This window comes from Myxocyprinus asiaticus, chromosome 42 (genome assembly GCF_019703515.2).
Source record: "Myxocyprinus asiaticus isolate MX2 ecotype Aquarium Trade chromosome 42, UBuf_Myxa_2, whole genome shotgun sequence".
Lineage (NCBI taxonomy): Eukaryota > Metazoa > Chordata > Actinopteri > Cypriniformes > Catostomidae > Myxocyprinus > Myxocyprinus asiaticus.
This window is the reverse complement of record NC_059385.1, coordinates 38,152,442-38,165,040: the sequence shown is the minus strand read 5'-3', so window position 1 is coordinate 38,165,040 and position 12,599 is coordinate 38,152,442. Positions and strand designations below refer to the sequence as shown.

Below are 12,599 nucleotides of genomic sequence, written 5' to 3'. Positions count from 1 at the left end.
TGCGAGAAACCACAACACGATCAAGTACTGAATGCAGGTGTGGATTTAGGCATGGGCGACCTGGGCGCCCAGAGCGGCATCTTGTGGGGGGTGGCACGAGCCCCCCCCCCCGTCAACAAATTCGGGGTGTTCTCATTTACAATCGCCACCAAAAGCCCCCTCCGAGCTAGAACCGCTACTGACTGAAAGTCCTTCGAATACGGGACGCTTGAGCATTTTATCACAGGACGCGGGTCCTCATCTCACCGTCCGACCTTTTTATGATTTAATATGGGAAACAAAGCCTTCAATACGGGATGTTTCGCTCTCTGCTGAAAAACAGGACCCCAATATAAAAGATCGTATGAGACGTCATAATTTCGGCCAAAATACAAGATGTACCCACTAAAATGGGCAGCAACAACACAAGCAGCAACAAACATTACATATGCCACCCCATTTTTAAGCCCTTGTCTGTGAAGAATGTTCATATTTGGATACTGCCCTCATGAAAATCATAATCAATGTTAAAACATACATAGCTAAAATCTCATGCATGGTGAATATACACAAGTTTGCTGCGTTACCATGACAGCTAATGTGGACATGATAGCAAAAGCGGCTGTAGTCTGAACAGAAAAAATCTGATCTGGCCAAATGTAACTTGCAGTTTGAACAGTCACTTAAAAAAATCGTATTTGAGGAAAAATCAGATTTTTCCTGCAGCGTGAACAAAGCCTTTATGTCTTTTTCAGTGATGCAGTCGGTTTTGGTTGAGAACAGACCAAGTCACTTTGGCTATCATTAATTTAAGCTCGATTACACTTCCTAGTATTTGAGCCTGCAGAGTGCTAGAAGTGTGTAATCGAGCTTCAGATCATAATCGCCAAGGAGACTGATGTCAAGATTTATAGTGAAAAAGGAGTTACATTTTGGTCTGTTCTCACCAAAAACCGATTGGATCACATTTATTAAACCACTGGAGCAATTTGGATTACTTTTGTGCTGCTTTTATGTATTTTTGGAGGTTCTTTGGTACCTGTTGACTTGCATTGATATGAACCTACAAATTTATTCTTCTCAATGTTTGAGTTCAGCAGAAGAAAGGAAGTCATACACATCTGAAATGGCATGAGAGTGAGTAAATGAGAGAATTTTCATTTTTGGCTGAACTATTCCTATATGTACTTCATTTCTTCTATATATTCGATCTAGAGAATAAACTAGCACCTGGTAAGATGTTCGATGGTGAAATGCAAATTCACAAGTGACTACTTATTTTGTGAATATGTGTTCTTGTGGGGGAGTTTTCTGTTTGTTATTCTGAATTTGGATTGTGTTTTCCTGCCTCATTTTTGTTTTTTGTTTTCTTGCACTAATTTATTTGAATCATTTATTTACTTGATACTGCGAATTCTTAAAAATATACAACCCTCTACAGACATGCTTGAGAAAGACTTGTCATTCGCTATTAAATTTTAGATTTTACTCACCAGACTTGTGATGACATGTAACTGAAAACTGAGAACAAAAATCAGCAAACCGGGAAGGGGGAAACTTTAGACACACACACACACACACACACACACACACACACACACACACACACACACGATTCCATGATATATAGAACACATGAGTGCATATTTTATTTCATTTCACAAATTTCACATTCTATCAATTTCTAAGATGTCATTAAATTGCATGCTTTTGTTATTGTTGGAAATTAAATACTTTTTTTAATTGTTAAATAAATGATGTTTTTGAAAGATAAGCTAACAGCAGTATGTTGGTAATGTTAGAATGCTGTTAAAATGCAACATTGTAATGGTAATGGTAAGAGCTGGAAGAAAAGAATAGCTTTTTTGTCTTTGTTGGGAATATTCTGATCATCATGTATACAGGACTTTTGCAACCAGGGGCGTTGCTAGGGTTGAAAGAGATAAGGGGCTTAGCCCCCAGGGAACATAACCTCACTGAGCTGTTCCAAGTGGTTGCTAAGTTGTTTAAGGTTTCTTGGAAATTGCTTTTTACTACACTTTTAGTTTACTAAAGTGTTTGTTCAAGGCCGTTTTTGGGCATTGCTAGCCATTTTCAAGGGTGTTCTGTGTGGTTGCTAATTTGTTTAAGGTGGTTTGTGGGCATTATCCAAATTTCAGTGATTCGAAACTGAATTTTGCCTCAAACATAAAGAGAATATGAGACAAATGCAATAAAGGAATACAAATATTAAGATGCTTGGCAGGGGTTGATTGGGGTGCAAGCAGACCATTATTAAGGAGAATATAGGCCTACTGCGCAATGATTAGACCTACAATAAATTATGGCAGCATACCGTATACCTCAGCTATGTTAAGGAAAATGTATGTCATACAGTCACAAGCTTTGAGAATACATTTTTTTTCCGCATTTAGATACACTAGATACTAGGATAAATGTAAGTCCTATGGCCTTTAAAATCAAATGTAACAAAAAGGGGAGACGAGTGTAACGAAAACAGACATATCTATTGACAGTACTATATATATATATATATATATATATATATATATATATATATATATATATATATATATAAAAAACAGCAAGCTCCGGAGTTTCACCCCGGAATAATCACCCCGATCTCTCCAATCTAGTAGTGGGAACTGCAAGAGTCAGGTGTGCCCGAGTGCCACAAAGTGGCAGAGATCAATCACCCATCTCCCAATGCACATTCCAGCTATACAACACTGTTGTACGGAAACACACTGCACTCTGGTGTGTCCCATTGCCAATCAGCTCACCTGGCTACAGTGTACCTGAGAGAAATTAATGGAGAGAAAGAGAAAGACAGTGCACACACACACACACAAACAATACAGCAGAGAGTGCCGTGACACACCTGGCTGTTCCCAATGCCAGTAGTTGATCTCCAGTTGCTTGGTAAAATAAATGAAAAGGAAAGATATATTTTAAAGGAATAGTTGTGAAACGGCATTGGTGCTTTGAATCCTCCGACTTGCCATAGTGAAATAGTACACGCAGATGACCTGTTAATGAGACACTGACATGACGTTCAGTGAGACAAGTACATGATGCAAAGTCATATTTTTGACCTCAAAAGGACACCATAAATAGCAAATGACACATACTTCTTTTACTAATTCTGCTATGTCAGTCTGTGGCAGAAATAAGAGTAGTCTAGTGGTATGCCATTACCAAGGTGTTTATTATGACACCTCCAGTTCCACTAAACTCTCGCTAATCCATGTTTTTATAACCGTAAATTTTTTATCTCATATTATATTGTTTATCATAGTAATATGTCATGTTTATTCATAAAAACAATTTAAAATGATTAAAAATACAGACTCCTTTATTGGTATTAAAATAAATAGACTTTTATTGGACTTTCTCTTGTACACACAGCACTGTATTAAGACGAACTCAACCTTTTCAAATCAATAATGTTTCCTGTTTTCATATGTAAATTTCAAACCTCTGTCTATCTGAATTCCACTTCATCTGTAATAACAAAGCATTCGACGTCAAACACACTTATTTTAAAGAGATCACTAGTGCAGATTTTCATGTGTCTTGTCAGGAATCAGAATAAGAATGAGCTTTATTGCCAAATATGCTTACACATACAAGGAATTTTTCTTGGTGACAGAAGCCAACAACAAGAGAGATAATAAAACAGAATTTTTTTTTTTTATAAAATTAAAAAGCAAATAGAAAATATAAGTATACACAGAAATACACAATAAGACAATATATATGTATATGTATGTACAAATACTTATCTCCCAGCAAACACAACTATGTTGTAAAAATGTTTTTTTCCGCATCGTGAAAAGGTCCTGATAATGTTTTTATCCAACATACACTATATTGCCAAAAGTATTCGCTCATCTGCTTTTAGACGCATATGAACTTAAGTGACATCCCATTCTTAATCCATAGGGTTTAATATGACGTCGGCCCACCCTTGCAGCTATAACAGCTGCAACTCTTCTGGGAAGGCTTTCCACAAGGTTTAGGAGTGTGTTTATGGGAATTTTTGACCATTCTTCCAGAAGCGCATTTGTGAGGTCAGACACTGATGTTGGACGAGAAGGCCTGGCTCACAGTCTTCGCTCTAATTCATCCCAAAGGTGCTCTATCAGGTTGAGGTCAGGACTCTGTGCAGGCCAGTCAAGTTCTTCCACACCAAACTCGCTCATCCATGTCTTTATGGACCTTGCTTTGTGCACTGGTGCGCAGTCATGTTGGAACAGGAAGGGGCCATCCCCAAACTGTTCCCACAATGTTGGGAGCATGGAATTGTCCAAAATCTCTTGGTATGCTGAAGCATTCAGAGTTCCTTTCACTGGAACTAAGGGGCCAAGCCCAGCTCCTGAAAAACAACCACACACCATAATCCCTCCTCCACCAAACTTCACAGTTGGCACAATGCAGTCAGACAAGTACCGTTCTCCTGGCAACCGCCAAACCCAGACTCGTCCATCAGATTGCCAGATGGAGAAGCGTGAGTCGTCACTCCAGAGAACGCGTCTCCAATGCTCTAGAGTCCAGTGGCGGCGTGCTTTACACCACTGCATCCGACGCTTTGCATTGCACTTGGTGATGTATGGCTTGGATGCAGCTGCTCGGCCATGGAAACCCATTCCATGAAGCTCTCTACGCACTGTTCTTGAGCTAATCTGAAGGCCACATGAACTTTGGAGGTCTGTAGCGATTGACTCTGCAGAAAGTTGGCGACCTCTGCGCACCATGCGCCTCAGCATCCGCTGACCCCGCTCTGTCATTTTACGTGGCCTACCACTTCGTGGCTGAGTTGCTGTCATTCCCAATCGCTTCCACTTTGTTATAATACCACTGACAGTTGACTGTGGAATATTTAGTAGCGAGGAAATTTCACGACTGGACTTGTTGCACAGGTGGCATCCTATCACAGTACCACGCTGGAATTCACTGAGCTCCTGAGAGCGGCCCATTCTTTCACAAATGTTTGTAGAAGCAGTCTGCATGCCTAGGGGCTTCATTTTATACACCTGTGGCCATGGAAGTGATTGGAACACCTGAATTCAATTATTTGGATGGGTGAGCAAATACTTTTGGCAATATAGTGTATTTAATACCACAGATGTCTGTTTTTTTTTTTTTTTTCACGTTATAAATACGTATTTTTACAATGTTGCAGAAACGTGGTTAGGACGTTTTTATCACGTCCGCAAATCGCCTTGTGAGGTTCAAGGAGCCTACTTACCTCCTCCAGTTGGGTACTTCACATGCTGCTGTGTTTTCCAAATGTTTTTTCCCTACTATTATCTTGTGAAGCAAAGAGTTTACCAACATCATCCCAGCGAACTACGTTGTAAAAACTTTTTTTTTTCCTACGTCATTATAACGTTTAATCTGACGTACTTAAAACGACAGATGTTGGGTTTTTTCCATCTTAGAAATAAGACATTTCACAAAGTTGCAGAACTGTCACTTTAACGTTTTTATCACGTCAGCACAGCAACGTTTTTGAAACCTACTTTACCACGTTCAGCCTGAGACTACACATGCTGTTGTCAAATACTTTGCATTTTATTGTCATTTGTTTCATTTAATATTTAGTCCTTTCAGATGGAAAACATTTATACATATAAATGATGCAATCCAAAGTGCATTTGAACAGCGGTGAAACACTTTTTTATGATGTGTTACATTCATACGAGCAGACAGAGAAGTACGTTTGAAGAAAGTTTGGAGCAGCAGAAATAGAAATAAACCTTGTGTAAATTGTCAGTTTTATGCTAAGCTAAAATGCTATTTCTAGCCATTTTACATGCACGTTACCAGACACGATCATATTTTTTATCAAGAAAATTCACGTTGGATCATAATTTCTTTTTTTCTAGTAAGACCTTTGATATATGAGGGGAAAAATCATATTTTTGATGATAATTTTTGTATTGTTTTTCTGTAAAAATTTCAACAAAAAAAAATCCTTAAAACAATATCAGTTTGATTTATCTTGTTTTAGAAACAACACTGCATAAGATATTTCGGTTTTTTCAGAGAATGTATTTTTAACATGTGTATTTTATTTTACTGTACTGGCAGAGTTTTTATAGTCAAAACAAGTGAAAAAATCTACCAGTGCTGAAGAAGTAATCCAAAGTATTTAGAATACATTACTGACTTTGAGTAATCTAACAGAATACGTTACAAATGACATTTTACAGCATGTATTCTGTTATCTGTAGTGGAATACATTTCAAAAAGTAACCCTCCCAACCCTAATTTGCCATGCAGGACTTATAGCACTGTATTGTGTTTTAATGGTATTTATTTAAATGAAATTCATTGTGAAGTTGCAGTTGGTTACTGCCTTATACTGAAGAAAGTGCATGGTTCTTTGAATTACTGTGATGTAGCAAAATTTTGCTGTGTAATTTAAGTAAATTGCAATGTTGAAGTTACAGTACTGTACTGTGTTTTTCTGGGCCTCGTTCAGTAGTATTTCACTGTGACATTACAGTTGCGGCCTTAAATGCAGTACTGGGACAAGTTACTGTCAAATTTCTTTTATTCCATGTGATGCAGAAGTATTCTGTTGTATAATTACTGTGTGTGGCTTATGGTATGGATGTGTATTTTTATCTGTTTCCTGTGATATCACAGTAATATCTTTCATTTAACTTTCTAATATTGCCTACTACTTAACATACTTTCACAGTATTTCATGTTAAGATTTCTATAGTACATTGCTATGAATATACATGGAAAAACTGAATTCACATTAAAAAGTACCATGACAGCTGTGATACATTCTGCTGCACAAACACAGTAACTACATGTGACTAATACCTTATAGCTTACATTTTCACAATATAACATACAGTAGCTTTGCCATTCATAGGTCACTAATTCATTCACATTTGAATTAAAATTATACGACGAATATCCCTTTTCACACAAGTAATAACCATAACATTGCATTACTCAAGTAGAAGTAAAAGTAATAATGTTAAAAATTACTTGAGTAAGAGTAAGAAAGTATCCAATTAAAAGAGTACTTAAGTAGTGAGTAACTAGTTACTTTAACATATAACGTAATGGATGTTTGCTCTCCTATATTCCATTACATGATACCCATTTAACAAGCATTACAGAATGATTAATATTATTAATAACAATAATAAAACTATTATTAATATTATTGTTAATAATGGAAATTGTCATCATTCACCACCATGTTGTTCCAAACCCATGAATCCTTTCTTCCATGCATCAAATCTTCTTCTAAAAATCTTTGTGTTCAGCAGTTCAGAGTAATTTTCAATTTTGGGGAATTATTCCTTTAAGGAGATGTTAGACAGAATACTAGCCTTAATCATCATTTACTTTTACTGCATGCTTTTTGGCCTGTTATTTTGAAAGGGAATGGTGACCGAGACTGTCAGTCCCTAACATTCTGTCTAAAATATTTTTGGTTCCACAAATACAGAAAGTTTCACGGGTTTGGAAGAACATTAGGGTGGGGAAATAATGATATAATATTAAATAAAGGCTGAACTATCACTTTAAGGATGCTTCTCAGATTTGTAATTATTACGGTGAAAAACACGAACAATGTCACACAATCCCAAGTTATATATAATGTTTAATGACTGAATTACTTTACTTTACACTGAAGCAAGATCATACTTTATTCATGCCTTCTTTTTAACATCCTGCGTGAATTTAGTTCAGTGTAGTTCCAGAATTTTCAGTTAGAAAGAATTTAGATAATTAGTTCTGTACACTAAGTGTAAATTAGTATAGTAGGCACATATATGTTGCAGCGCTGATATAAAAATGTAAACTTAGAAGCTCATAGTTATAGATTCAAGCTGAAAATGAATGAGTATCACCATGACACAGACAAGTCCACATTATCACAATCTCTAAAACGTACCTCACAACGTTTTCTTAAGTTGGAGTTACATTTTTTTTGTTTTTTTGTTATATAGATAATTTGATATTTAAATCAATCTCATATTAAGTATGCAATTGTAATTGCTGTGTAAATACATTAATATCTGCTCTGAGCAGCATTAAACTGTCTGTGTAAATACACCTCAATACCACATCAGATGCATGTGCTCATCACAGGCAAAGCATTATAAACAGACAAAGATATTTAACATCCATGTAATAACGGTACAACTATACAACTATAGTAAGCTTGAGCTAACATACATAAATACCGGGACACCAGTGTCACTCATGCAAAAGTTTATTTTTTGTATTTATTTATTTATTTTTATTGTTATAAGATCTTACAATCAGTGCAAATATTAATTGCAATAAAAAAAGAGAAAGAAAGAAAAAAAGAGACAGGGGTATTACAACTTTCAAAAAGAAATCAAAGGAAAAGAGACCAAAAGATTTACAAATATTAATGGTTTTGATAGTTTTCTTATTCTGGGATCTAGAAATAGTTTTAAAGTACTCTTGTAGTTCAATATGCAGAACATCCAAAATGGGTTTCTGATTAGAACATTTACATTTATGTACATAAAACTTTGTTAACAAAATAACATTTTCCCAGAATATATAAAAGTCTTTTTACAATGTTTTCATTAATAAATTGGGAAAGGCCTTTCCACAGTAACTTGGTGTACTGGCAATGCCAAAACAAATGGAAAATAGTCTCTGGGTCTTGCTTACAGAAAGAGCATTCAACTTCAATATCTTTTCTACATTTCTTTAAATAATTATTAACAGGGTAGGCATGATGAACTTGACGAAAAGATAATTCTCTTATCTTGTTGGTAATTAAATATTTATTTGGAAGCAACCAGACCTTCTTCCAGTCAACATCTGAGACAAAAGCATTCCAATAAACTTTAACATTTGGGACTGCCAGAATATCCCTTTGAAATAAATAACGTGTAGACCTTTTAGAGGTTGAAGAAAAGCAGGTTCCCCCCCCATAGAGACAGCAGAGTCTAGAGGAGGTAAAACAAAGGGATAGGGGGTATTTCTTAGAAATCTAATAACACCATTTGGTATGGCATCAAATACGATAGCAAATTCTTTGTGAGTTATAGAGATATTAAAATGATTATGAAATTCTTCATACGTTAGTAACTGGTCTTCTGCGTTAACTGTCTTACAAGCAAAATGCCTGCATCAAATCAGCGTTTGAGGAAGAGAGATTTGTTCTTATATAAAATAAAATATTTATGGTGAGAGAAGTTGTGTTCATATATCAATGACAAGGCCAGAAGAACCTGTTTATGAAAATGAGATCATTTAGCTGGTATTTTTTTCAACATAATTACAAAGCAACAAAAAATCAAGCCTGCCAAACTGAGAGAAAATATAATGTGGGATAAAGTTCCAAACAAAGGACGGGTTTTACAAGACATTTCTTGCCCACTTCATTTTAAGAGTATTATTAAAAGTGCAAAAGTCTAACATATTAAGACCACCATTCTCATAGGTATTGATAACAACAGACTTCTTGATATAATGTATTTCATTTTTCCAAATGAAATTAAACTAAAAAATTCTATGTTTTTTTAAACTTTTTCTGTCAACATGAAGAGATTGAGCAGTGTATGATAATCTGGAGATACCCTCCCCATTGGAAAGTAAAACACTCCCTCTCAAAGATAAATCTCTTTGTAACCATAAATACATATATATATATATATATATATATATATATATATATATATATATATATATATATATATATATATATATATTTGTCTTTTCTATAATAGGGGAAAAATTAAGTAAACATCGATCATTTTGGTTCTTACAAACAGAAATACCTAAATATGTTACTTTATCCTTAAATGGTATATTATTAATAACAGGCAGGGTGCATTTTTTTTAACCACAAGGAGTTCACATTTAGAGATATTTAAAAAAGACCAGATGCTTTAGAGAATTTTTCAATAGTACGGATAGCAACAGGAACGCCAGTGGCATCTCTTAAAAAAGAGCAGTGTCATCTGCTAGCTGACTGATTTTTATTTCCCTATCATCAATAAGTATACCTTTCATAGAGCTTTTATTGATATAAAGAGATAGAATTTGGGTGGCAAAAAGATTGGGCATCCCTGTCTAATACCTCTTTGGAGGTCAAATGTAGGGGACATCCCAAAACTTAATTTTAAAGAGTCGTTACTATTTACATATAGCATCTTAACAGCGTTATTAAAAAAATGACAGAAACCAAATTTCCATAAACAAAGAAAAATTAAAGGATGCTCCATCATATCAAATGCTTTATAGAAGTCTAAAAAAAAGATAAAGCTTTCCTCCGAAATAAGATCAGAGTAATCAAGAACATCAAGAATTAAAAAATATTTATTAGAAATGTGCCTGTTTTTATATATATATATAAAGATAGATTGGGATTCATTAATAAAATAACATAATTTTCTGCAACCTTTTGGCAAAAATGTGTGCCAATATCTTATAGTCATTTTTTAAAAGGCAGATTGGACGCCAACTTTCAATTAACAAAGTATCCTTCAAAGGTTCTGGGATCAGCGTAACCACGCCTTGTGTCAAGCTTGGAGGAAGAGATATTTTTGCAATGCTTTCTACATAGACTTCCGCAAGAAAGGGAACTAAAGGTTCAGAAAACGCTTTGTCAAATTCTGCAGAAATTCTGTCATTCCCTGGAGATTTAATGTTTTTAAGACAATTAATAGAATCATTAACTTCATCTATGGAGATGGGGTCATCACATCCATCTTTGTCTTCAGGCTCAGTATTTTACAGGTCATCTAATGAATCCAGTAAAGAACAAGTGTCTTCCTCACAATAACTAGAGGTGTATAACGTTTTATAAAAGTTAAAGCAGCAGGTGGAAATTACTTTGGGATCCTCAGTGATGACACCATCAACATTACATTTAGAGAAACTATTAAGTCTGGAATTAGATTTCTCAAATCTAAAGAACTTTGCAGTGTTTTGCTCACCCTCCTCCATCCATCTTGTCCTAGACCGCACAAAAGCTCCATTAGCTTTAGTTTTATATATATACTGGCTTGGAAGTTTACATAACAAAGCATTTTCACTATCAGAAAGACTGCCAGGGGGCCTTTGGGTAAGCGCAGCAATTTTACTGATTACACCTTCTTCTTCTGCTCTTCTAAGCTTGGTAACAGCACTCCCGTAACTCCTTACATATTTTCCAATATCAAACTTAAGTAGCTCCCAGATATTACAAAAAGAATACTCCCTCAAACCCTTTTTCCAATAATAGTCAACTAAAAAATTAATTATAAGCTTAACTGTGTTATGAGATAATAGGGAGCTATTCAATTTCCAATATGAGGGTTTGATAAGTCTCCTGTTTCCTGCATCCACCTTCATTTTTATAAAAATAGCCTTATGGTCAGTTAAGGGTGTGGGAAGAATGTTGACTAAAATATTCTGAATATCAACCGATTTGGACACTAGTCTGTTTTCTACATCATTAAGACATTTAGCGTTTTCAGCTCTTAAAATAAAACCATAAATATTAGCCAGAATAATAAACGATGAGTTAAGATGAATGATTTTACATAAAAAATGTCCATATGAGTCACATTCTGAATGCACTATATTTCCATTAAATGTATTTCTTAGAGTTGTAACACCTGCAGAGCGCTCGGACCTGTGGGGGAACTAGAGGTTGTTACACCATTGTGTTCTCCAGAACTTTACATTGTTAACAGTAGAATGGACAATTCTTGAACAAATACTAGAATCAGGCTTTAACTGTTTAGTGACTAAAGATAGAGCTTTCATTTTTACATTGAACCCCTGACATTAAGTGACAGCAAAGACAACATCAACTACAATTATTTAGGTGAAAAAATGAACTTTAAATGCAAATTTGACCTGACGTCAATGAATTAAGACTGTCTCCAAAACTCTGCACTAAAAACAAATCTCAGTGTCAAGTGAATCAACTTGATACATAAAATCTTGTCAAAGTTCAAATATAAAAACCAATACTGATGAAAATAACACTGGAATCTGAAATGTAAAGTCCAGTATAACAGTGATAAAGAACTGCACTGAAAGTTCTGGATCGAATGTGTCGATGGTTTCCAAAAGAAACCTTTAAAGTGGAAGAATAATCTCTTTACCCTCAATTAATGCTCGGGCTCTGATATAGTATGCCTTTTTTCCGGCATCACAGGCACTTTTGACTACAGGCCACAGCTTCTTTCTCCTCTCTCTGTCCTCCTCACAGAAACGTAGCTTCTGGGCAGTTTTTGGCAGCCTTCTAGGGTCGGTGAAATTTCTTGCTTTATCGATTTTACTTAAAAAATTACTTTCATTTATTGAAACAGGAAAAACATGAACAAAAGACATTTCTAAATTCACATTGAACTTTAAACTAAACGAAAAAAGCAATAAAATAAAGAAGTGATCAAAAAATCTTATTTAACCACCTCCACAAATCCAAACATTTACCGTCTCCAATGGGACCATCCATCAACAACAGGTGGAAAATTACTAATATCCTACAGATTCAGAACTAAAGACAATTATAAATGTAAAGACAATAATAATCAAAATAAATAAGCCTAATAAATTCCCTTGTGTTCCCAAAATAATGCTGTCAAATGTGTGTTCTTATC

The 12,599-nt window shown here is 35.1% G+C and overlaps 1 protein-coding gene across 1 annotated transcript in view; it reads left to right on the top strand.

Annotated features, from left to right (window-relative positions):
- The window catches only part of LOC127432701 (ribonuclease inhibitor-like), a 275,817-nt gene that overhangs the window by 183,595 nt on the left and 79,623 nt on the right, over positions 1 to 12,599 (top strand). The gene's annotated exons all lie outside the window — the stretch shown is intronic.